Source organism: Nannospalax galili, unplaced genomic scaffold (assembly GCF_000622305.1).
Source record: "Nannospalax galili isolate Female #2095 unplaced genomic scaffold, S.galili_v1.0 scaffold377, whole genome shotgun sequence".
Classification (NCBI taxonomy): Eukaryota; Metazoa; Chordata; class Mammalia; order Rodentia; family Spalacidae; genus Nannospalax; species Nannospalax galili.
Window position 1 is genome coordinate 4,116,410 of NW_008341187.1, and position 24,192 is coordinate 4,140,601.

Genomic DNA, 24,192 nt, shown 5'->3' on the forward strand with positions numbered 1-24,192 from the left:
ACTCATGACTTAAAACTGGATGCTAAGAGTCAGGCTGTTTTTATCAATGCAAAGCCATAATGTGGTATAGCAAAATAAATGTCACAGCATATTAAGTATTTCAGAGTTCATCAAAGGCCAGCCTGTCATTTATTCCTCAAAACAACTTTCTTCAGTGGGTAATTTTTAGCAAAAGAGATACAGAGAATAAAAGACCTGGTGATTTGCCTGGTTCTATGTGCTACTCATAAGAGTGACTATATCCTTTACCTTCTAAAACAGGACACTTCTGAGAATGATTGGGGTCATTTTTAATAACTACATTGAACATGGGTGTAAATTGGCATAGTCCTGAGCAAACCAGCCTATGTCATTCCCATAGGAAGAACATAAAAATAAAGCTCTTGCCTGAACATTTGATGTTTGTTCTTTTGCACTATATTTGGCCTTTCAGTCATTACAAATAATGCTTAGTCTGTCTGCTATGGTTTGACTATTGTGTGCCTGCCCACCCCCCACCCCCCCCGGGGATTCTATAGCATGCAAATTTAGTCTTCAGTGCAGCGGGTGATGTTGGATAATGAGAACTTTATGAGTGAGGTCAACAGGAAGCATACCTTTGAAAGTCATTAATCTTGATCAGTTTTCATGAGTACATCATAATGAAAGCCTGAGATTACAAAATTAGTAATTTTTCTATGTGCTGAAAGAGAAGTTAGGGAAACAATTCCATTCACAATAGTCTTTTAAAATTGCCTATGAGTAAACCTAACTGAGGGAGTTAGAATGAAAATAATTGAAGAAATTATAGAAAACACTAGAAGATGGATCAAAAGAATTAATATCGTGAAAATATCTGACTTATCAAAAGTGATCTACAGATTCAGGAAAATTCCCATAAGTATTCCAAAGACATTCATCACAGAAACAGAAAAAAGATCTTAAAATCTATATGGAAATACAAAAACACAAAACGACCAAACAATCTAGAGCAAACAAACGAACAACACCAAAAAAAAAAAAAAAAAACTCCACAATGCTGACTGTATCACAATACCTGGCTTCAACCTGTAGTGCAGAGTCATAGTAGCAAAAATAGCATGGTACTGGTACAAAAACAGACGTGTAGACCAATAGACTAGAAAACCCAAAATAAGCCCATGCAATTACAGCTTTAACAAGTGGGGCCGGGAAAATTGGATAACCATTTAAATGACTGAAGCTTGATCCCTATCTCTCCTGTACAAAAATCAACTCAAAATGTATCAAAGGCCTTGATTTAGGACTTGAAACTGAACCTATCAGAACAACATATGGAAAACAATTCAAAACCCAGACACAGGCCATCATGTTTTGACTAGGACCCCACTAACTGAGGATGTAAGACCAAAACAGGACAACAGAATTTGTTTTGTTTTTTTTTACAAATTTTTTTTTTAAAGTTGGAAGGATTTATTTTGGTTCACACTTTCTGAGGCTTGACAGATGGATTTCCAGCCAGGCAGAATTGCTTTGGGCTGAGGCAGAGGTAAAGGCCATGGGGCAGGATTGTTTGGTCCAGCTCAGTTTAGGGAAGCCACAAGCAAGATCAACCCTTTAAAGTAGCATCTTCAGCGACCCACTTCCTCCAGTCAAGATGCACCTCTTGGGAGCATGGTTACTTCACATTGCAATAGTCCATCAATAGATTACCCCATAGACTAGATCAGATCCTTCATAGTCCCACCACTCTGCACAAGTCCCACCTCTGAACATTGCAATGGAGATCAACCCATCACCACACCAATCTGGGGTGATCATTTTATAACTAAGCCACATCAGCATATTTTATAGTCTTTTATATTGATTATGATATTACACCTATAATACGATTTTAGGATTTTTTGTGTCATTTTATCAATTGTTCGTTAACAGTGTTGTGAAATATTCCATCATGCAAACATATATTTTTTACTTATTTATTTTTTTATTTGTGTGTGTGTGTGTGTGTGTGCACATGTGTGTGCTGGTGTGTTTGCCCATGCATCATGTGCATTCCTGAAGTAGAAGTTGATACCTTCCTCTATTGCTCTTTAGCTTACATTTTCAACAGAGTCTCTCACAGAACCTGGAGTTCGCATTCTCAACTAGATTGGTTGACTGAGAATCCCCAAAATCTACCTGTCTCCTCCCACCAGAACTGAGGTTACAGCATGTTACCACTGCATCTGGTTCTTACATGGGTACTGAGGATCTGAACTCAGGCTCTCCTGTTTGTTTAGCAAGCAATTTTCACACTGAGCCATTGCCTCAGACCTTTCATTTCTGCTGTTTGTATCCCTTTATATCAAGTTTTCAATAAACATTTGAGGATTGTTTTCAATTTGGACCTGTTAAAAATATTGTTGCTAAGATAATTTCCAATTCTATTATATATTACTAAGAAGTTCTTCAAAATGATTGTATAATTATTATTATGTATTAGAAGAGGCTGTCAGATCCCCTGGGACTGGAGTTAGGACAGTTGTTAGCTGCCAAGTGGGTGCTGGGATTTGAACCCAGGTCTTCTATGCTTGTACATACCAAACAGGAAGCATAGCAAGTGGGCTTCACCCTGAGTGGGAGAAAATGTTTTCCTGCTTGTCATTTGACAAGGGATCGATACCCAGAATATATGAAGAACTCAAAAAAATTAAGCACCAAAGGAAGAAATAACCCAATCAATAAATGGGCAAAGGAACTGAATACATTCTTTTCAAATAAAGAAGTGTAGATGATTCCAATTTTAAAAGAGTATAAAGATTTTCATATACAATCTCTTTTTGAATTGGCAATATTTATAAAAGCAACATTTTTAACACTAGTTATAATTCATAAGCATATCCACAGACAGCAATGATGCTCAAAGTTGTAAAAAAAAAAAAATAGAGGAGTGATTCGGCTGTTAGTGAAAAGGCAGTATTTAGTAGAATGGTGTGATGGTCAGTGTTAATTATCAACTTGACAGAATCTAGACTCACCTGGGTGATTCTGGTGGTGCCCCTCTGGGCATGCCTGTGGGGCTATCTTGATTACATTAATTGATGGAGGGAGACCCATCTCACTTGTGGGCAGGACCATTTCCTGGACTGTGTAAAGCAAAAGAGCAAGCTGAGCAGCAGGGGTCATTCGTCACTCTTTGCCTCTCGCTTGCAGATGTGATGTCACCAGCAGCTTCAAGTTCCTACTGCTTTGACCTTTTTTTCCAAGACTGTACCTTTGAACCGTGAGCTCAAACAAATAATTATCAACTTGACAGTCAAGTTCCTTTTGTCTGGGCTTTTTGTCACAGCAACAGGAAACAAAACTAAGATGGAAATTGGTTTCAAGAAGTGGGGCTATTGCTGTGATAAATCTGATTATGTGGTTCTTAGGTTTTTAGCACTTTTTTGTGGGAAGATTGTGGAAGAGTTTGGAACTTTAAGCCAGAATTATCTTGAGGGGCTGAAGAGATGGTTCAACAGCTAAAAGCACCTTCTGCTCTTGCAGAGGATCGGAGCTGTTTCCAGCACTCATATTCAGTGGCTCACAGCCACCCACAACACCAGCTCCAGTAGGTCCAGTGCCCTCCTCTGGCCTCCACGGGCACCTGCACACATGTGTGCACACACAAACACACAGAGACACAGAAATAAAAATAATGCTATAAACAGTACTTAGTGGGCCTTTCTGGTAAGCCAGAACAAACTCTGTCCTTCTAGCTGATTTTGTCAGAGTATTTTATCACAGCAACAAGAAAAGAAACCAAGACAAATGGCTAAAGCCATTCTTTTGAAAGTGATTCAAGGACAGGGAATTCCAGTGGGCTTATTCTGGTGATTTCCTCAACATAAGAAAAATAATAAATCCCAACGATATAGGAACACCTACAGTGCCTGAGTTCAGAGATTCTAATATGTATTTATCTACATGAGAGGAAGTTGGATTACAGTTCCATAAATCTTCAGCTTTTATGAGTAGAAAATATTTGCCAGTGAAATAGTCTTCAGAAATTTGACTTCAGGTTTTTGGCCACTTGATAAAAGTGAAACTTTTATTTTTAAAAAAAAGGTAATAACAGGTAATAAATACATGAAAAACTTGCTCAAAATCTTTAGTCATTGGAGAAATATAAATCACAGGTACATGGAGATTCTATCTCACTGCAGTCAGAATGGTTGTTGACAAGAAAATGAAAAGATAGAAATGTTGGGAGGGATTCTGGGGAGCGAAACGAACCCTTTTTACAGGGCTGGTGAAAACTTAAACGAGTCCATCCACTGTGAAAACCAGCATAAGGACACCTTTAAAATTAAAAAAATAGACCTTTCATGTGATCCAGCTTTACAATTCTAGGTGTTTACCCAAAGGAATTAAAATCAGATTACCACAGAGATGCCTGCATGCTCATGTTCATTACAACACTAGTCACAAGAGACAAGATATAGAATCAGCTTAGGTTCCCATCAACAGACTAGATAAAGAAAATGTGTGATATGTTCTACTTTGGAGTCTTATTCAACCATAAAGAGGAGAAAGATCCTGTCATTTTTAAGAAAATGAATGGAACTGAATTGGGGACAACACATTGATTAAAATCAGCCAGTGTCCCAGAGGCAAATATAGCTTGCTTTCTCTCATATACAGGATCTACAGGGAGTGGGTCAGGATGTAAAATGGGAATTACTAGGAATATGGAAAGGGAAACGGAGGAAGGTAGAAAAGCACAGGAGACAGAGGTGGTGAATATAATCAAAGTACATTATACATGTGTATCAAATGCCACAATGAATCTCCTTACTTTCTTAATTTAATATACACTATTTTTTAAAAGTCAGAGCCTGATTCTACCCAGCTTCTTTAATTCCTGCCTCACACTGTGATGTCTCTCTCTCTTTTATGACCCCGCCATTGCCATCTGCCATGATGTGGTACAGCCGTGCAGACCCTCTGCAGAACCAAAACAATGGGGCTTTCATGGCCTTGAATGCCTAGAACAGCCAGTTAAATAAATTTCTTCCTATTTATAAGCATCTGACTTAGCTATTTCAGTCTAGCAACAGAAAGGGACTCAATGTCATTCTAGAACACAATGTTTAAAATCAACTTTTACTAACTGCAGATAATGTTTGCAGAATCTAAGCCAATACAAAAAAATGCTCAATAAAAGTCACAGGTGTTTAATCCATTCAAAGGAGTTGAACTGAGCTTTAATTGCAGTTAATTTAGTTTTGTAGTGAAAACCAAAAGCAACATAGAGCTAATCAGTTCTGGTTTATATCTGATGGAGAAAGTTGGACATGGGACTCCAAGCTGTGTGTGGCCAGGGATTTGTGTGAACAAAGGGAATGTGCATGCATGTGTGCGTGCATGAGTGTGTGTGTGTGTGTGTGTGTGTGTGTGTGTGTGTGTTTGTATGGTGGTGATGCGGAGCTCTTCCCTGGACTTGTAAATTTAGTGAACACATAATTCATCCTCCTAACCAGAACATGTTTAAGTAAGCAGTGGTTCTACTACTAAGAAATGCCAAGAGAGCAGATGTAAATCTATTCTCTAGGGTAAACTGGGGTTATGGTCCCCCCTCAAAAGAGAAGGGGAAGGACCTTCTTTTTCAGCCATTACAGTTTCTAAATAGAGGAAAATGAAGACTTGTGGGGGACTCAGGGTAGGTCTGCTTCACAGGTCTTTCTAGAAGGAAGTTGCAGTTAACAGTTAATGAGGGTTTTCCCAGAAGATTCATTATCTGCTTCTAATTACATTAACATACTTGTCCTTATTTCTGTAATTATAGTAAGAGTTCTAAATGTGAACGCAGTATTTCCTGAAAGTGTTTTGGAGTGTAAATGATGTAAATGTTTAATTTATATATCATTAAATGCTTGCTTACATATATTATTAATAACATGTCTGCCCTAGACAGTAACAATGTTACATAAAAACAGCTACTTCAGCCAATGAATAATTCTTTAGACTTAAGGAACCAGATACTGACTGAAGAAAATGACCAGCTGTTAGTTGACAAGTAGGCCCACTGACCCAGTGGCTAACCCAAGCAATTTGTACATGAGCAAGGCCAAATCTGCACACACGTTCTTTGTCTTTCAACTCTTTTTTTAAGTATTTTATTATTTTTATTTTATGTATATGAGTGTGTTGCTTGCATGTAGGTAAGTGCACCTGTGTCATGCAATGCCTGCGAGGACAGAAGAAGCCATCAGATCCCCTGGAACTGGAGTTACGGACGGTTGTTAGCTGCCATTTGGGTGCTGGGATTCGAACCTGGGTCTTCTGCAAGAACAACCAGCATTCTTAAGCGCCGAGCCATCTGTCCAGCCCCCTGTCTTTCAGTTCTTAAAAACAAAACAAGTAAAATTTCATCCAGAAGCTGTGCGATAACATGTCAACAGGAAACTGAATACAGACAAAAACAATCCATTTTGATTTTGGTATGACTGCAGTCACTGGGCTGCCTTTGCACATATTTTTCAACACACAATATATTTTGGTTATATCATTTTAGAGGTCTGAAAGCAGAAAACTCTTGCCCACCCAGAACAATTTTCAACCGCAGCTGCTCTGACACTCTTGCCTGGATCTGATCACCTCAGGAAAAGGAACACGGATCCTTTGGGTCTCACCAGTCACACCCCTAGTGGCCTCCAGAGAGCAACTAAAGAGGCGAACCATGTGTTCCACATTTGATTAGGGTGGGGCATGCTCACTGCCTGGGCTTCATGTTGCTATTGGGTACACATGAATGTTTCCCTGAATGTTGGCAGTCATTATACACCCCAAACTGTATACAAGACTCAGATGCAAACAGAATAAGAAGATAGGGCCCTAGAACATTCTGCATCCAAACCACCCAGATGCAATAGCACACAGAATAATCATACACAGAAGTAACCCCAAATGAGCACTACAGTGCAAATAAGTGCCTGATACATTCCTAAGAATTGTAATAACAATCAGCACCATTCACATTCCTTCATTGTACTGGTATTTCTTCTAGAAACTATAATTCAAATGTTTACGGGTGGACGTGGGAAGTCTTTTCATGGACTCTCCACCTCTCTGAGAAGAATTCAAGCAAAACATCCCTCCGAATGCACAGAGCAATGATAAGTTGGTGATTTTGCATATGCCAGATGCACTCTGACAGTTCGTGTTTGCAGAAGTATGTGTTTGGCATGTGTTCCAGTTATCCTTGTGTGGAAACAAACCGTTGAAATTTAGTAACATAAAAACTAGGGTCATTTTGTTATGTTCACAGATTTTGTAGGTCAGGATTTGGGAACAAGGAAAACAAGAACATCTTTTCTCTGCTTTACGGTGTCTGGGGTCTTGGCCAAAAACATGTGCAGAGCTGAGAAGTGGAAGAGCCAGGCAAGGGGAGTCACCTCCAAGACGTCATCATTTAGCACCTGGATTCAGTGACTTCGAGACTGGCCAACTGTGAAATGGAACACCTGTAGGTAGCCTTTCCCTGTGGCTTGGATCTGAGTTCTGAATGGAGGTGGCCTAGGAAACCAGTCCCCAGAAGGCAAGCAGAAGCTACACAGAGATCCACCTGGCCTGTGAGCCTTCAGCCAAGTTACTAATTTAACCAGATGCACCAGAAGGGTACCTTTCCTACAAGTGCAAATGGCCAGAGATTCTGAAGCTGTTTGAAAGCTGTGGTGCATCGTATTAGCACTAGTGACATTTTTCCTTCACTGTTTCGATTAGCATTATATTCGGGGCTGGCTGTTAAGACCACCAAGCAACAGTCACGGTAAACTTTATTATTACAATGTTAAAGAAGCTAATAAATGACTTGGGTAACAAAAAGAATATTGTTGCCTGTGGTTTTGCTGTCTTCAAGGTGGTAATTAGGGCTGACAATACTAGCAAAGAATACTGACAATTTTGAATCCAATTCACCAACTCAGGACCACACAAGCATGATTCCCTATCGGAGGATGCTTTACCCCTTTCCACTGGTACCAATAGTGGAGCTTCAAGCCATGGCTGCATGATGTATTGGGACCTTGCTCTTTTATGCGTGGATGGATACCCACGGCACCCTTATTTCACCATCAGGCCCATAGTCAGCAGTCATTTTCTGCTGTTTCTTTCACACTATTTTCTGGGTAAAAAAAATGTGCTCTATGAAGACAAATAGTTAAGCAGATTTGGAAGCTTGATTGAGAGAACAATTGCAATCTTCAGGCTTGAATCTGGGCTCCTAGACTCTGCCAATCCTTCTGCTGTTCGTGCTACTTTGTTGCTGCCTGTGATTGTCTTTTCCTGTTAAGGCTGCTATGAGGAATTGCCATGTGCCAGATGGCTTACACACAGTCATTTCCCTCTCACATTTCTGGAGGTGAAGAACTCCAAGCTTAAGGTGTCTCATGAGGAGACTGATTCATACAAACTCATCTCCTCCTCTCTCCTCACATGGTAGAGAGCGGAGAGATCTCAGGTCTCCCCTTTTCTAAGAGCGTTCATTCCATCGCGAGAGCCGATCCTCGTGATCAAACCAAACCCTACGGAGTTTCCACCTCCGAACACAGTGACATTAGGAGTTAGAATTTCAACACAGCAGAAAGGACACAAACTCCACTACAGTGCTGATGGTGCCAGGGTGCTTGTTTTTGTTTGTTTTGTTTTTCTATTGTTTTAGATAGGATCTCACCATGTAGCCCAGGTTATCTGCAGACTCACTATGTAACCCAGGCTGGCCTTGCATTCATGTCAATCCTCCTGCCTCAGCCTTCTGAGTGCTAGGATTACAGGCATGCCCCACTATACCTGACTTGACCCAGGGTTTTAATGAGGGTAGAAATGACTAGTTTGGTCTAGTTTTTTTCTTTTTCTTTTTCTTTTTTTTTTTTTTTTTTTTTTTTTTTTTTTGTTGTTGTTGTTTGGTTGGTTTTGCAAATAGTCCAGAAAACTTAGAACAGCTCTCCACAGACCCTTTGCTTTTCTACCTCATCCAGCTAATAAGTCCAGCCCTGTTCTTGTCCCAGTAACATGGGAAGCTGATTCAATTGTAACTATTCAAGATATAAAGGTTCATGTTTTCTACAAATTCTATCTCTACACTTTTCTATCTGTGTTATCTTGTGCAATGATCCTAACCTGCTTCCCTGTCTGAAAATCAGTGAGAAAAATGTCTATTTCACATGGTATTATAGTTTAAGTGAAATTATGCATGTAAAATGCTTAGCATGTGATAAATATGCAGTAAATCAGTAAATGTTCACTGTTTTTAGCAATTATGATTCCAGTCCCAGCTGGAGTTGGTGCTTTTAACTTTCCCCTCTCATTTTGCATAATCACAACTTTGAAACTTCATTTCTCACCTAAAGCTGCATTTCTCCCATGCCAACCCTCAGCTGACTGCTTCTGAATGTACAGAGGAAGTCTCTGAGTGGTAGCTAGCCCTCCCCAAAGCTCTAGAATCCTGACAGGATGCAGCTTTACATCTCCCCTTCTCTCTCCCATCTCCTTCCTCCCCCACTCCACCCCCACATAACGTGAGCATGGCACATGGGAACAGAAGTTGGCCTGGCATTTAAAAGCCCACCGTCCTCACTCAGGAACTAGCACTCCCTGTCATCATGCCTGCAAGTAGGCCTACATTTGCTCGAAATGCCCTCAGCAAGTTATACCCCAGGCACCTAGGAACCAGATGGGGACTGCCTCTCTGCTGGACAGGCTCCTACTCAAATCTCAACACAGCCGACTCATACTGACCAGGGACCAGTCATGCAAGCTGATTGCTCAGAGCCATTCCATCTCTCATTGCCCTTCATTGCATGCCTTATTTACTATTTACGTTTATGAGTTGTACTAGTGATGGCCTAGAGTCCACTTGTACCAGCTCATGAGAACTGATGGATTGTTAACTTTTCAGGAATTTTGTGACTCAGTTGTTAAACAAAGCCATTATTAAAATTTTTAAATTGGACTGGAGAGATGGCTCAGTGGTTAAGAGCACTGACCGCTCTTGCAGAGGACTTGGGTTTGATTCCCAGCACCCATAGGGTGGCTAGCAACTGTCTGTAAGTCCAGTTCCAAGGGATCCAACACCCTCTTCTGACCTCTGTGGACACTGTGCGACATGGATGCACTTAAATACATGTAGACAATACACTCAAACACATAAAAAAAAATTTTTTTAATTAAGTTACATAAGTTTACCATGCAATGAACTATTAAAAACCAGATAACAAATGGATGAAAGCTCATCACATCCTCATTATTTTGCTGCATTTTCCTGCTGTATTTGCCACTGAGGTTTCTTATGGCCATTGTATCAGTGCAGTCGGAATTATGTGTGCTGATGTGTTACTATGCATCTCTTCACCACTGCGATTAGTGGCCTGACTTTGGGAGCTTTAAACTGGCTGTGGAGGCTATCAATCAGGGTTTGATTTATTCTTTCTTTGGATAGTCTAGACATGAGAACGTGATGGACAGCATGTTAATAATGCCAAGTAAACTTAAAAGTCTCTGCTGCCATTACAATATGAATAGCCTGAAAATTAAGAACTCTGCTCAGTATTCGATGTAAATGAATTGCTCACATCGCTGGACCATTGATGAGGTCTGGCACACATACTCATTGCTTCCTTTCACTTCAGTCTTATTCTTTAATGTAAATACAAATATCGACCCTCTTTCACATAGGACCTGTACTGATTCATCAGCTATAAACATGGCTTGACTACACAAGGATGAAGTGTTCAGGAAAATGAACCACAGTATTCTGTGAAAATTAAGGGACTATACAGAATTTACAATAAAGAGTGCTGTTTATTTTCATTACTTTTATCAGTTTTAAGTGTGCATTCTCTACACCAATATGATTTATAATGAATATATGTGCATACTCTTTACTAGTACTCCATTGATGTGATGGCAGCTTCTATTAAACACAGAGACAGAGAGGTCCCAGAATTTCTCTTTTTTAAAGACATTTATCCTATTATATCTAGGATCAAATCTAACCCCATAGAAAAAGCAAAGTTTAGATAGCATGAACCTATTTTCAAATGCCAGGAGTCTGAATCTATTTTCAAACAGAGGAGTTCCTGAAAAATACCACACACTGGACCATTTGTTAAGAATACAAATTATGGGGGTGGAGAGATGCCTCAGCGGTTAAGAACACTGACTGTTCTTGCAGAAGACCCAGGTTTGAATCCCAGCACCCACATGGCAGCTAACAACTGTCCGTAACTCCAGTTCCAGGGGATTGGGATCTGACAGCCTCTTCTGTCCTCCACGGGCATTGCATGACATGGGTGCACTTACCTATATGTAGGCAATACAGGCATACACATAAAATAAAAATAAATAAAATATATTTTTTAAAAAGAATACAAATTATGGGGGCTGGAGAGATGGCTCAACAGTTAAGAGCACTGGCTGCTCTTGCAGAGGACCTGGGATCAATTCCTAGCACTTAAATGGTGGCTAGCAACCATTCATAACTCCAGTTCCAGGAAATCTGATGCCCTCTTCTGACCTCCATGGGCACTGCACAACATGGGTGCACTTACATACATGCAGGCAATACACTCATGCACACAAAATAAAAATAATAAATTTTTAAAAAAAAGAATACAAGCTATGGGCTGGAGAGCTGACCTAGTGGTTAAGAGCACTTGCCCCTGCTTCAGAGGAACCAGGTTCTCTTCCCAACACCCATGTGGCAACTCACAACTATCTGCAATTTCAGTTCCCAGAGATCCAGCATCTTCTTCTGGCCTCTACAGTCACTAGGCATTCATGTAGTGCACATAACTTCATGCAGGCAAAACACATATATAAAATAAAAATAAATAAATCTTAAAACAACAACAACAAGAAAAAAAAACCCACGAGTTTATATAGCTTATGGTCTAGGACCTGGGAAGTCTAGTATCCTTGGTGGAGGGCAGCATTTGGGAGACAGAGCAGGGACCCCCACCTCAGAATTCTCTTCTTGTAATGCCACAAGTGCTGTCATCAGAGTCTGACCCTTGTGACCTCATCTAATCTAACTACATCCAAAGGCTGGATATACAAATACTATTAACATATGAATTTGGGGATTGAGTTCCCAACACATGACCTTCTGCTCAGACACTTTTAAACTAAAACCATTTGTGATGGTGTTTTTCACTAACAACATGATGCTGACAGGATCAAGCTGAGCTGACAACAGATCTCAGCGCTTGATGAACCCCAGGAAGAAGGTAGGCCTGGACTTAAAATACAACCGCTCCCGAAGCACCAGCTCCACAGCCTCTCTGAGCTTGGTTATTGGCAAAGCATTAGAAGAAGACAATGGAGATTGCCTATAGGATGTGCTCAGTGGGGATCTGCCCTGGATCTGCTCCACCTCTGCCCTGTTCTCCCACTGTCCACAAGGTGTTCATCTTGTTCCACTATGAAGAGACTCAGAACTTTGTGGATTCAATTTGATGTGAGATGGTATCTGACTTAAGCCTTAGACACATGGCTGTGAACGATTGCACAAAGGTCCTGTGTGTACCACAGCTCCCCAGCAACTCAGACAATGTGCATAGTAACGACACCCTGGAGATGCAAAGGACAACTCAAAATGGCTCAGCAGTCAGATTTGATGACATATAAAGAGACAGGAAAGTGAATTTATGTAGTAGAAAAGAAGGACTCAGAAGGACAGAGTTATAGCTTATAAATACTTTCAAGGTGACAGCAAAACACAGAATGGCAAAACACAGCATGGGTTAGTGGGAAGAAATGGAGACAGTATTTGATGCAAAAGAAGAAAAACTGCCTTTAATTGCAGAAAATATTTTAGGAAAAAAAGTAATTTGTAATTTACCTTCTACAGTAATCAAGATTCTCTTTTAATAGATTTGATATTACATAACATGAGGAAAATTACAGTAAGAACCTCAAAATGAATAAGAATTCTATAGGAAAGTAGTCATTATGATTCTACTCCAAAGATTGCACAAATATCTAGATTAACACTGAAACTGTAACTTCATAGATTCACTGGTCCTACAGTGACATATTTCCAAGGACTCTGTGTGTATAGGGATGATAGAAACTTGTATTTTCCTGCCTTATATTTCTCATGGTGACAAGCTGCTTGCATGATCTTATTTGGTCATCTAACTGGAAGTACAGATTGAACTCTTTAAAAGTTTTGATTGCAACGTACTTTCAATAAAAGCACATGTACAGATCTAACAGTCTATTTAGTTCCTAAATGTACAGGGCCAGTATCAGTGGAAGAGGCAGATAAGTAAAATGTAAATGCAATGAACTTTGACTGTGTAGAACTGGTAATAACCTAGATGTTATTATAAAAAGAGTATTTAACCTTTTCCTATCATCTTCAGGAACTTCCCACCTAAAATTTAGGAAATAAAACTTTACATCCTGATCATTCCAAATCAAGACCTTTTGAATATATTTATCACCATTGTTGTTTTTTTAATTTAAGAAAAAGGAGTTGGAAAGGAAATACATAAATGAGATCAACAAATAGATTCAGTAATTTACCATCAGAAGTTTCCACTGAGCTGCCAGTAAATCCCTTGCAAAGTACACAATTAATATTTATGAGTGGGACATGCAGGTCCCACAGCTGCCATCGCTTGGCGATACATTTAAGCTCTCTATGGTTCCATTTTCTTAGTTCTACAGTAGAATAAATTGACCCCACTCCTTTTGGGGAGGGTGCAGGGTAGGTTTGCTATGGAAAAAGAAAGCACTTGAAAATCTTGAAAACTTGACCTGGATTGGTTCATCCTTCCCAGACAGCAAAGAGAAATCAGTTTGTACCTAAGAAAGGTTGTGATCCAAGCCCAGACAAGTCACAGTCCCATACAGTAACGCCTACATTTTTCCATTCTTTACGAAGGCAGATAACAAGTCTTTCTCCACATGAAATATGACTGTATTATCAAGGGAGGGGGTTGCCTATGACAATGTGTGTTGGCATCCCAGGAAAACTTGGGGAAAAATTCATTGAACTTGTCTCTGATTGGGAGACTATAGTAGATTAGAAAAACCTGTGTGCTTTATTGGCAAGATCTGGCCTCATAGTATCCCTTCTGAATAGTGAAGAGTCCCCTGGATTAATGTTGGGCTGAAGGTAGGAAGGTAGAAAGGACAATAGATGTATTTTCACATAGAATATAATATAGAGATTCTCAGGGACAGGTGTTGGGAGGTCAAAGAAAAGGTATTGTGTGGTGGGGCATGGAAAAGAAAAGAGGCTGGGGGAGAGCAGGAGAGAAGGAATTATATGTGGCCAACCCTTTTTAAAATTTTATTTATTCATTTATTCATCTATTTATTTTATGTATATAAGTGGACCTGTGTGTGCAATGCCCATGGAGGCCGGAAGAGTCAGATGGATTCCTGGATCTGGAACTGGACTGTTGTGAGCCACCCTGTGGGTTCTAGGAACTAAACCTCTGTCCTCTGCAAGAGCAGCCAGTGCTCTTACTGCTGAACCATCTCTCCAGCTCCTGGTCAATCCTTTGGAAGCCACATGATTAGAAAGTGATATAATCCCCTCTGAAGTCTTGGCAAAACTGTGTTTAGGATAGTGAGATGGCTCCATGGGTAAAGGCACTTGCTCCCAAGCCTGACAACCTGAATTTAATCCTTGGAACCCACATGGTGAAAGAAGAGATCCAACTCCTGCAAGTTATTCTCTGACTACACATTCCATGGCATGTATATATGCACACAGACACAGACACACAGAGAGACATACACAGACACACAGATACATGCACAATAAATGTAAGTAATGTCCTCATCTTCCATCCTAGTTGGGTATGCGATGGACTGAAGAAAACTGGCAGGATGGGGAAGAGGCAGCTGCCAGGGGAAAGATGATCCTCGCCCCCCCCATCTTTCTCTTTGTAGAGATCTGATCACAGGTAGAAAGGGAGGTTCTCCATTCACCCTGATTCCATTCCAGTCCTGGAGATTTCTAGCCAGAGCTACCAGTGACCCCAGGTTGCGACAGAAAAGAACACGACTTGCTCACATGGCTGCTCTCCATAATTTAGAAAGGAGCAGTCTTCAAAACCAAGAGCAATATGTCTTCAAAGGCACACTGTAAGCACCTAATGAAATTACTGTTATATACTTTCAATCTATAAAATGTTATTCAAATAGAGATGTTATTTTAAATTATGTACTAAAAACAGTTACATGCAAATTGATTGCAAGATTTTTCTCTGATACTCAAGAATTCTTTTAAAGTTCTTACATATTACCAATCTTCATTTAAAGCCCCCTTTCATTAGGTATGGATTCTCTATTGGCCAGTTGGCTTTTTCCCAAGGCAGGCTGGGAGAGAATATGAACAGACATCTGCAGCCCATAGGCTACATAAGAAGATATTCCTCTTGCTCATTAAACTATTTTCGGGGTGTCTACCTTGACCCAGACAATGTGAAAAGCACTGGAGACAGATTAAGAACACTTTGTGTTCTCAGGACAGCTTGCTCTAGGGGAGGAGACAGATGATACTTCCATTGAATTTAGGACAGGATGTACTACGACAAGAGCATCACTCTTCTTAGAGACAAACCAAACCAAAATACATCCTATTCCAAAGTGTTGGTCTGTTAACACCTCTGTCAATATGCCTACAGAAAGAGTTAAAATTGGTTGCCCAGTGACTAAGACAAACAGATCTGTCATTACGTAGAACTAAATTCATTATGAACTATGGGTTATAAGGAACATAAACTCATTCTAGAACATGCTACAGTTGGAAAGAAGGATAAGTACAGAAAACTTTGTCTTCTTCATGCGAACTAATGGAATTAAATATTTGAATACCTATTGTGTATTCTATTTAAGAAAGATATAAAGTGATTCCTATTCCAGGAACAGAGAAATACTCTGCAATCAGTTCCAATACACCTCAGCCATACAGAGATAGTATCCTAGGGGCAGTCAGAGTTTGAGCTTTAAATCCTACTACCTAGATTTGAATTCCATGTCCTGTTTGTTATCACTATCTGATCCAGAGTAGCTATTTAACATTCATTGTCTCCATTTAATAATCTTTAAAATAGGGATTAATAAAAGTATCCATTTCAGCAATTCTTATAAGGTGGAAAGAGTATCCCTGAAAAATTCTCAAAGCAGCTCTGACAAAAAAGTAAGGATTCAATAAATGTTGCCCATTATTGATGTGTTCCTAAGTTCCAGGAAAAGTAAAATGGCAAGAATTCTGGCAAAGGAAATCAATTTCAGTTAGGCAGCCCTCGTGAAGTTTGAAATGTCATGAATGAGAAGGCATTGAGAATTGAGTATTGCTGACAGCCAAGTTGTTTGTTCCCTCCCCCTGTACCCCCGGGCGGTTCAGGTAGATCTGCTGGTTGTTACCCAGCTTTCTCCACTCCTGTGACTCAGCATTTCTCTCACTCCAGCTGCCTTAAGGCTTCACTGCTTCCGCCTTCCACAGCCTCTGCTTACTTCCTTTTCTCTGTGAGTGGTCCCTAACTTCAGTCAATACCTGCCCCAAGTTGTCTCTGTTTTACAGAGATTTCCTAAAAGGGACTCTAATCAGTCCTAAATATCTCTGCCAGCTACATGATAGGTGTTTGCTTAGGCAAAGAGGCTCCCTTGAGTTGGGCATCTGTCTCTAATAAATTGTGATCACATTGGATGGAACAGCCAATGACTCCTCAGCTCCATTTTGTGTCTTTTTGTACATCCACATGTGCATCCTTTTTTTTTGCACCACTTGTATATCCATTTACAAATTTTATCTTCCTCTGTTTTGACTGAAGGAATTAAATATTTGAATGCCTACTGTGTGCTGGCCCATGACTTATTCTATGTAAGAGGACTATGAAGTGGGTCCTACTTCAGGGATAGAGAAACAGACCAGATCTGTAAACAACCAGTTCCAGATAAGATAGAGTAAATGGCACACACATGTGTAGATGAAGATCTAACTAGGTCTGTTGCCCATTGCAGGGCTTAAACCAGAATGTCCTACGAGGAGACAGCTTCCTGGCAGTGTGAGATTTGACTCTAGTTCACCAGTGCACTTCCAACCACAATCTGTCAGAAGTCAATCAAATACTTTTTGAAGTGCACAGAACACACAATAAAATACCAATACCTTCTGATGAGTCAAATGCAGCAGTAATTATGATGGAAGTCACTCTTAACCATCACACCTCTTGTATTAATAGCACCCATGTCATCTTTCATCAAAGAATCTATAAGCTATAAATTTTGCTGATACCGAGCGGATTTAATTTTTCTTCTATCTAAAATGAAGCAGCTGTGCTACATTGATCTGAAGGTCTCCATCTCTGACATCTGTAATCTATGACTCCATGTCTCCTGTAATCTATGTCCTGTGCTGCAGACTACCTCTAACACTCGTCCAGAGCAAGGAGGCAATCCAACTTAGAACAACAGCATGGACTCTATAAAATCCAAAGAAACAGCCAGCTAGAAGAAGGAGAGTTGATCCCTCCGTTATGATAGCACACCTTTAAAAGGTCAGAAAGACTGTCTGAATGCAGAACTTTTGGGCTCTGTGCACTGCTATAAAGTGAGAGCAACAGGAGAGCCAGCCCGTTCCAACCCAGAGCTTGCAACCTGTTCCTCTTGCCCCTCAGCTTGAGTTCTGTACTATGCAGTAAGAAGCCCAGTGAAAACACCTTAAAAGATCACAATTCATGCCTGCAATTCCACTCTCCTTTCCTATTCTATCCCTGCCTCTCCCCTCCCCTCAATCATTGTTCTTAGCCTCAGACCTCTGGATAGGCACAGTGCCTGAAGTCTGCTTAGGAAGAACGGAATTGGAAGGTTGAGATGAAGCGATTTGGGCAGAAATGTGGAGGTTCTCCATAGTTCCTATCTGGTCTATTAGGGTGAGAAGGGGATCAGGTGGGCACATCTTATTGCCGCCACAAAATCCTCATACGCCAGAAAGGGGCTTGCTCACATCACAGCCCCCTTACCTATGTCTAAAAGGCACACCTGGCTTGTTAACTCTACACTCTCAAGTTCAGAGGAGTAAGTTGCTGAGTAATTGCAATGTCTGAATTCATTTTTCTGAACTTGGAATTCAATGCACTTAACCTAATAAAGAAATAAACAGAAACATTTCATAGAACAATACATTTAGCAAACCTTTGCTATTATTTTCAAACCTGCCAGAAAGGAACTTTCTTTGTCTCTGTGGTGGTAAGGAGTGTTTGCGTTCCTACTTCGACTCCCCTAGAGTCTGACCTTCTAAATCCCGTGAGAATGGAGAAAGGAGCCTGGAAACATTCAGATTACACTTTTAGCAATACGGGCCCTTTGGTAGTTGAGTGTAGTTTATTGTTTGTATGAAAACTTGGAAAACAGGAAAGAGCCACCCAAGGCAAGCCATGAGATAATGACATAGAGTATTAACATTGTCACAAATTTCTAAGTGTTGAGCTCAATGCTTTCTGTGCATTGCCTCACCTACCCTTATGAGACATATGAAGTAAATGTTTTTTTATCCCAACTGGTAGATTTCTGAATTATGAACTTCTGACAAATACAGTCAAATGAGACATAACAGAGGTTTTTGAGGTGTGACCACAGTATCTTAGAAGTGGTCATGTGGGATTATGGGATTAATACCAGCCCTTACCAACTCCAAAGTCAAGATTCATAAATGTCTTTAGTTCCCACAAGACATAACCTGTTCACACATTCCTAGCCTTACTTTTCCTTCCTGGCAAAAGTCGTCTGAAAATATTTCAATTCTGCTTGTTTTCATGCACAGTTAAAGTCCTGTCATGCATGAATGCAAAAATGAAAGGAAATCTACCTTTAAATTCAAATCAGTGGAGCTTGCCCAGGACAACAAATCCATTTATTATAGAGACATGTAAATAAGGAGAGCCAAGAAAGCCAAGTAAGCCTGTTCATCCCTTTAAAATGTTTCAGTCAACCTTAAATTTTAGCTGGGTTCAAATATTCCCCTATATACACACGCCTGCCTGCACATATACACATGCCTGCCTGCACGTATACACCCACTCAGAGGATTCCTCTCCCTTACTGTACAGGCTGTTGTTGACTTTCTGTTTCCCAAGCTAAATAATAAAAAATTTTAACTGAAGGAAAGGAAGATGAATATTTTACATTTAATGTCTTTATCTGTATATGTTAATTATACAAAATAATGGTTCATCAAAACATTTTCAGGCATGTACATAATTTTCATCATATGTACCACCCAATTGCCCTCTCTTGTTCCCTTCCATTTCCTCCTAATCTTCTTCCATACATGCAAGTGTGTGTGTGTGTGTGTGTGTGTGTGTGTGTATGAAAGCCAGTGAGTTTCATTAGGGTTGCTTACAGGAGCATGGGAACATTCCCTGTGACTACACCATTGCAGAATCTCTCTCTCTCCCATCAACTATCAACAATCTTATTCAGTTGTGAACTCTGTATGCAACGCTGCTAACCAGCAAGCAAAATGATCCCACTGGGTGCAATACTGGCAGGTCTATAATGGGGGTAAATACCACATTCTGACTGGACTTGATGGCTGCTATGCAGGAGAGAATTTATATCTGGTACTGGCAACCTGGTGGCACATGCCTGTAGTCCCAGCACTTGGGAGGCAGAGGCAGGCAGATCTCTGTGAGTTCAAGGCCAGCCTGGTCTACATAGTGAGTTCCAGGACAGTTGGGGCTACAGGGAGACCCTGCTTCAAAAAGACAAAAAAAAAATTTTTTTAAATAAAAAATAAACAAATCTATGACTGGAGAGGTCAAAGGCCCTAGTGGGGAAACTACTGTTGTTTTCCTAAGTTGAAATAATGTGCCTGTCAAATTGCCTTATGAATAACTATGTTTATGCCCATAAATTAGTGTTGCTATCAACTCTGATCAGAGAAGCTTCTTTTGCAGTGGTCAGCAGTGGCTGCAGAGACTTATAACTAGTGGAAGTACTGAAAAGAAGTAACTGTTGAATGCCCAGTCACAAATAGAGACACTTAGAGCACTCCTTCCAAGGAAACATCATAGAAAAGGGGTCAGAAACAATGAAAGAGCTGAAAGAAGAGTGGAGAGCAGTGTGGAATACTGAGTTCCAGGCATAACGAGGCTGCCGTACTCTTGAACTCAGCAGCTGGGATTCCCTGCACAAGATGAGGCCCATCAACACCTTGTTATGAAATGGAGTGGTACCATGGAGCTCCACCCTCTATGAGAAACTTCATATTTTAGAAAGAATATACTCTGTGGGGGCTGGAGAGATAGCTCAGCAGTTAAGAGCACTGTCTCTTCTTGCAAAAGACCCTGGGTTCGAATCCCAGCACCCACATGCTAACAACTGTCTGTAACTCCAGTTCCAGGGGATCCAATGCCTTCTTCCATCCTCTGTGGGCATTGCACAACATGGGTGCCTTACATACATGCAGGCAATACATTCATACACATAAAATAATAAGATATTTTTTAAAAAGAATATACTTTGCACCTACTAATGCCAACATAGTTGTTATCTGATTTCCACAATTACAAACTGTAACTTTGAAAAGTTCTAGAAATGATGAGTTCGCCAAGCTTTCTGGGAGACGTTCTGGCTTTCATTTGTCAGCCAAGACAACTTAGCTCCACAGGCATTTAGGGGCCCTTGCCAGTGAACTTGGCTTTCTCTGCATGAAATGTTGGGCCCCACCTTAAGAAACCAGTAAGTCAAATTTTTAATGATGAGAGAAAGACTGGCTAATATGCATTTGTCATGCACTGAGTACCTACTTTGAGATAAGAGCTGTTATGGCTTTGAGAATAAAGTAATGGAAGAAATAGACCCTCATTAAGCTCACAGTCTAGTGACAGGACACAAAGACTAACAAAACAAGTCAGTAAAACACATGGAATATTAGAAGGGACTGTTGTCATGAAGAGAGTAAAGTGGAGAAGGGAGATGGGAAAAGTTGGAAGGCGCACTTGTAAGTCTACACACAGTAGCCAAGGAAGGCCTCACTAAAATATATGTGAAGACCATGCTTGAAGTTAATGAGGAAATGAAACACGCATGGTTGTGAAGAGAGTATCCTAGGTACAGAGAACAAATGCAAAGACCCTGAAGTAATTGTGCCTATTCATTTGCTAAGGCTGCTATATTAAAATACTACAACTGGGTGGTAGAAACAGCAGTCTATTTTTTTCTCACAGGTCTGCAGGGTGGAAATCCAAGATCAAGGTGTTGACAAGTCCCTTTCTTTTGAGACCTCTATCTCAAGCCTGTAAATGACTTTCCTCTTCTGACTCTGCATGTGGTTGCTCCTCTGCATGCAAGGCACTGGCGTCTCTGTGTGTCTTATCTCTTCCTATGAGGATAGCAGTCTATTGGATTACAGTTGCTCTGGTAGCCATTTAATTCAGTTGACCCCATGAAGTCCCGCTCTCCAAAACACTCATATTTGGAACTTTAAAAGGCTTCAACCTAGGAATTTTCAGGTACAGAATTCAGCTTCCAACATCATATAAATGGTATTGTCAGAGATCAGCAGAGGCCAAAATGACGACGGTGAAGTGAGCAGGGTTAGAGCAACGGGTCCAACAGAAGAATAAATGGGAGGAGGTCAGGTTGGCTAGCACCTGCAGGTCACTGCAAGATATTTCCTTTTACTCCAAATGATGCAGGAAGCCATTGGAGTATTTTTTTTTTTTCATTTTTCTTTTTTTGGGGGTAAGGGGTAGGGTTGTGTATGTGCATGTCCGTATGTGTGGCAGCATATGCGCACATTTGTGCATGTACATGTGGAGACCAAAAGACAACCCAGGTGTCATTCCTCAGATGCCATCCACTACTATTTTTTTTTTTAATGAAAGATTTATTGAGGGGCCAGGAAGTGGGCTCTGGGCTCTGGGCTCAGTCCTTTTTGGCCGCAGCTTTCCTCAGGGCCGCCAGCATGTTGCCCAGCTCCTCCCGCTTCCTTTTAGCACGGATGTGTGTCCCCACCCTCTTCTTGATGAACTTGAGTGCCCGCTTGTCCTTGGACACCTTGAGCAGTTCCATGGCACACCGCTCATAGGGTGCAAAGCCACACACCTCCCTGATCATGTCCTGCACAAACATGGTGTGCTTGGTGAGGCGCCGGCTCCGCCCTCTGTGCCTCGGCTTGCTCGCGTTCTTCATCACTTTGTGGCTCTTGTTGAGGCCCATCGCTATAGGGTAGCGCAGAGCCATAGCTGCAGCTGTCCAATGGCGGCAGCATCAGGAAGGAAACGCCATCCACTTTTTTAAAAATTATTATTTTTATGTGTATGAGTGTCTTGCCTGCATGTAAGTGTGCCCATTGTCATGCAATGCCCGCAGAGACCAGAAGAGGGAGTCAGATTCCCCTGGAGCTGCAGTTATGGACAGTTGTTAGCTGCCATGTGGGTACCTGGGTCCTCTGCAAGAACAGCCAGTGCTCTTAACTGATGAGCATTTCTCCAGTCTCACCCCCCACCACCACCTTTTTTTTTAAGGTAAGGCCTCTCACTGATAGATAGTCTGAAACTTGCCCAGCAGTTTAGCTTGGCTGACCAGCTAGCTCCAGGAATCCATCAGTCTCTACTGTTCTAGTTTGTTTCTCCATTGCTGTGACAAAATATTCTGACCAATACCAACTTGGGGAGGAAAGGGTTCATTTGACTTACATCTCTCGGGTCACAATTCATCAAGGAGCCCAAGGTGGTTGGGGGGGAGCGGGGAGCGCCTGGAGAGATGGCTCAGCAGATAAGAGTGCTGGCTGCTCTTGCAGAGGACCCAGGTTTGAGTCCCAGCACCCACATGGCTGGAACTCACGGTAGGAACCTGGAGGCTGGATCTGAAGCACAGGCTATGGAGGAACATTGCTTACTGACTTGCTCCTCTGGTCTGTTCTCAACCTGCTTTCTTTTTTATTTTTTTTTTAATTTTATTCATTATTATTAGTTTTTTTTTTAGTGTGTTATGCCTGCATGTAAGTAAGTGCACCCATGTCATGCAATACCCATGGAGGACAGAAGAGGCTGTCGGATCCACTGGAACTGGAGTTACAGACAGTCGTTAGCTGCCATGTGGGTGCTGGGATACGAAAGATCTCCATTTCATTTTAGAATATATTGTTCCTTGCAGAAAGACTCATTGTTTTTGCTACTAACACTGAGATGTTGGTAACCTGCTTTCTTATACAACATAGGTCCACCTGCAGGGGTGGTACCACCCACAGTGGGCTAGGCCCTCCCAAATCACTCAATAATCAAGAAGATGCCCCACAGACATGGCCACAGGCCAGTCCATTGGAGGACATTCCCCACCTGAGGCTCCCTCAACCCAGGTGTGTCAAGTTGACACTAAAGCACCATCTCAGTGCATACCACCATACCCGGCTTTTTCTAACATCAGTTCTGGAGATGGAACCCAGGTCCTCATGTAAGCACCTGTATTAGTCAGGGTTCTCCAAAGAAACAGAACCAGTAGAATGAATATGTATAGAGATTTATCAGCTTAGCTCACATAGAGTCTGAGTAGTCCAACAATGGATGCATCACACTGGAGAGGCTGAGAACCCATAGTCGCTCAGTCCACGAGGCTGGATGTCTCAATAGTCCCAATCTGGCACTGAAGGTCTGATGAATTCCAAAAGATCAGCTAGTCTTCAGTCCACAGCAGCAAGACGAACTCACCAGCAAGAGAGAAGGCAAGTAGCAAAAAGCCAGGAGTTCCCTTCTGCGGTGGCCTTTTATGCAGGGCTGCCAACTGAAGGTAACACCCACATTTAGGGTGTGTCTTCCAGCTTCAGATCATCTAGTTAAGAAGATCTCTCTCATTTCAGTTAATTCCAGGTCCAGTCAAGTTGACACCCAGGATTAGCCATCACAGTGTCTTATCAACAGAGCCATCTCCCCAACCCCTTTCTCTGTTTTTTTGTTTTTGGTTTTTTTGTTTTTGGTTTTTTGGTTTTTGGTTTTGTTGTTGTTGTTGCTGTTGTTGTTGTTGTTTTGAGACAGGGTCTCCCTGTAGCCCCAGCTGTCCTGGAACTCACTATGTAGACCAGGCTGGCCTTGAACTCACAGAGATCTGCCTGCCTCTACCTCCCAAGTGCTGGGATTAAAGGCATGAGCCACCACGCCAGCCTCTTTCTCTGTTTTTAACTCAACTGATATGTTGCTCAACTGATATGTATTGATTTGTTCCTCATACTGAAAGCCTTCTTTGAGC

At 41.2% G+C, this 24,192-nt stretch overlaps 1 pseudogene across 1 annotated transcript; it reads right to left on the bottom strand.

Annotated features, from left to right (window-relative positions):
• Positions 1 to 21,873: 21,873 nt before the first annotated feature.
• On the bottom strand, positions 21,874 to 22,208 carry LOC103737025 (annotated as a pseudogene). Its single transcript, XR_607395.1, has one exon. The product of XR_607395.1 is annotated as a 60S ribosomal protein L36 pseudogene (transcript).
• Positions 22,209 to 24,192: the final 1,984 nt, after the last annotated feature.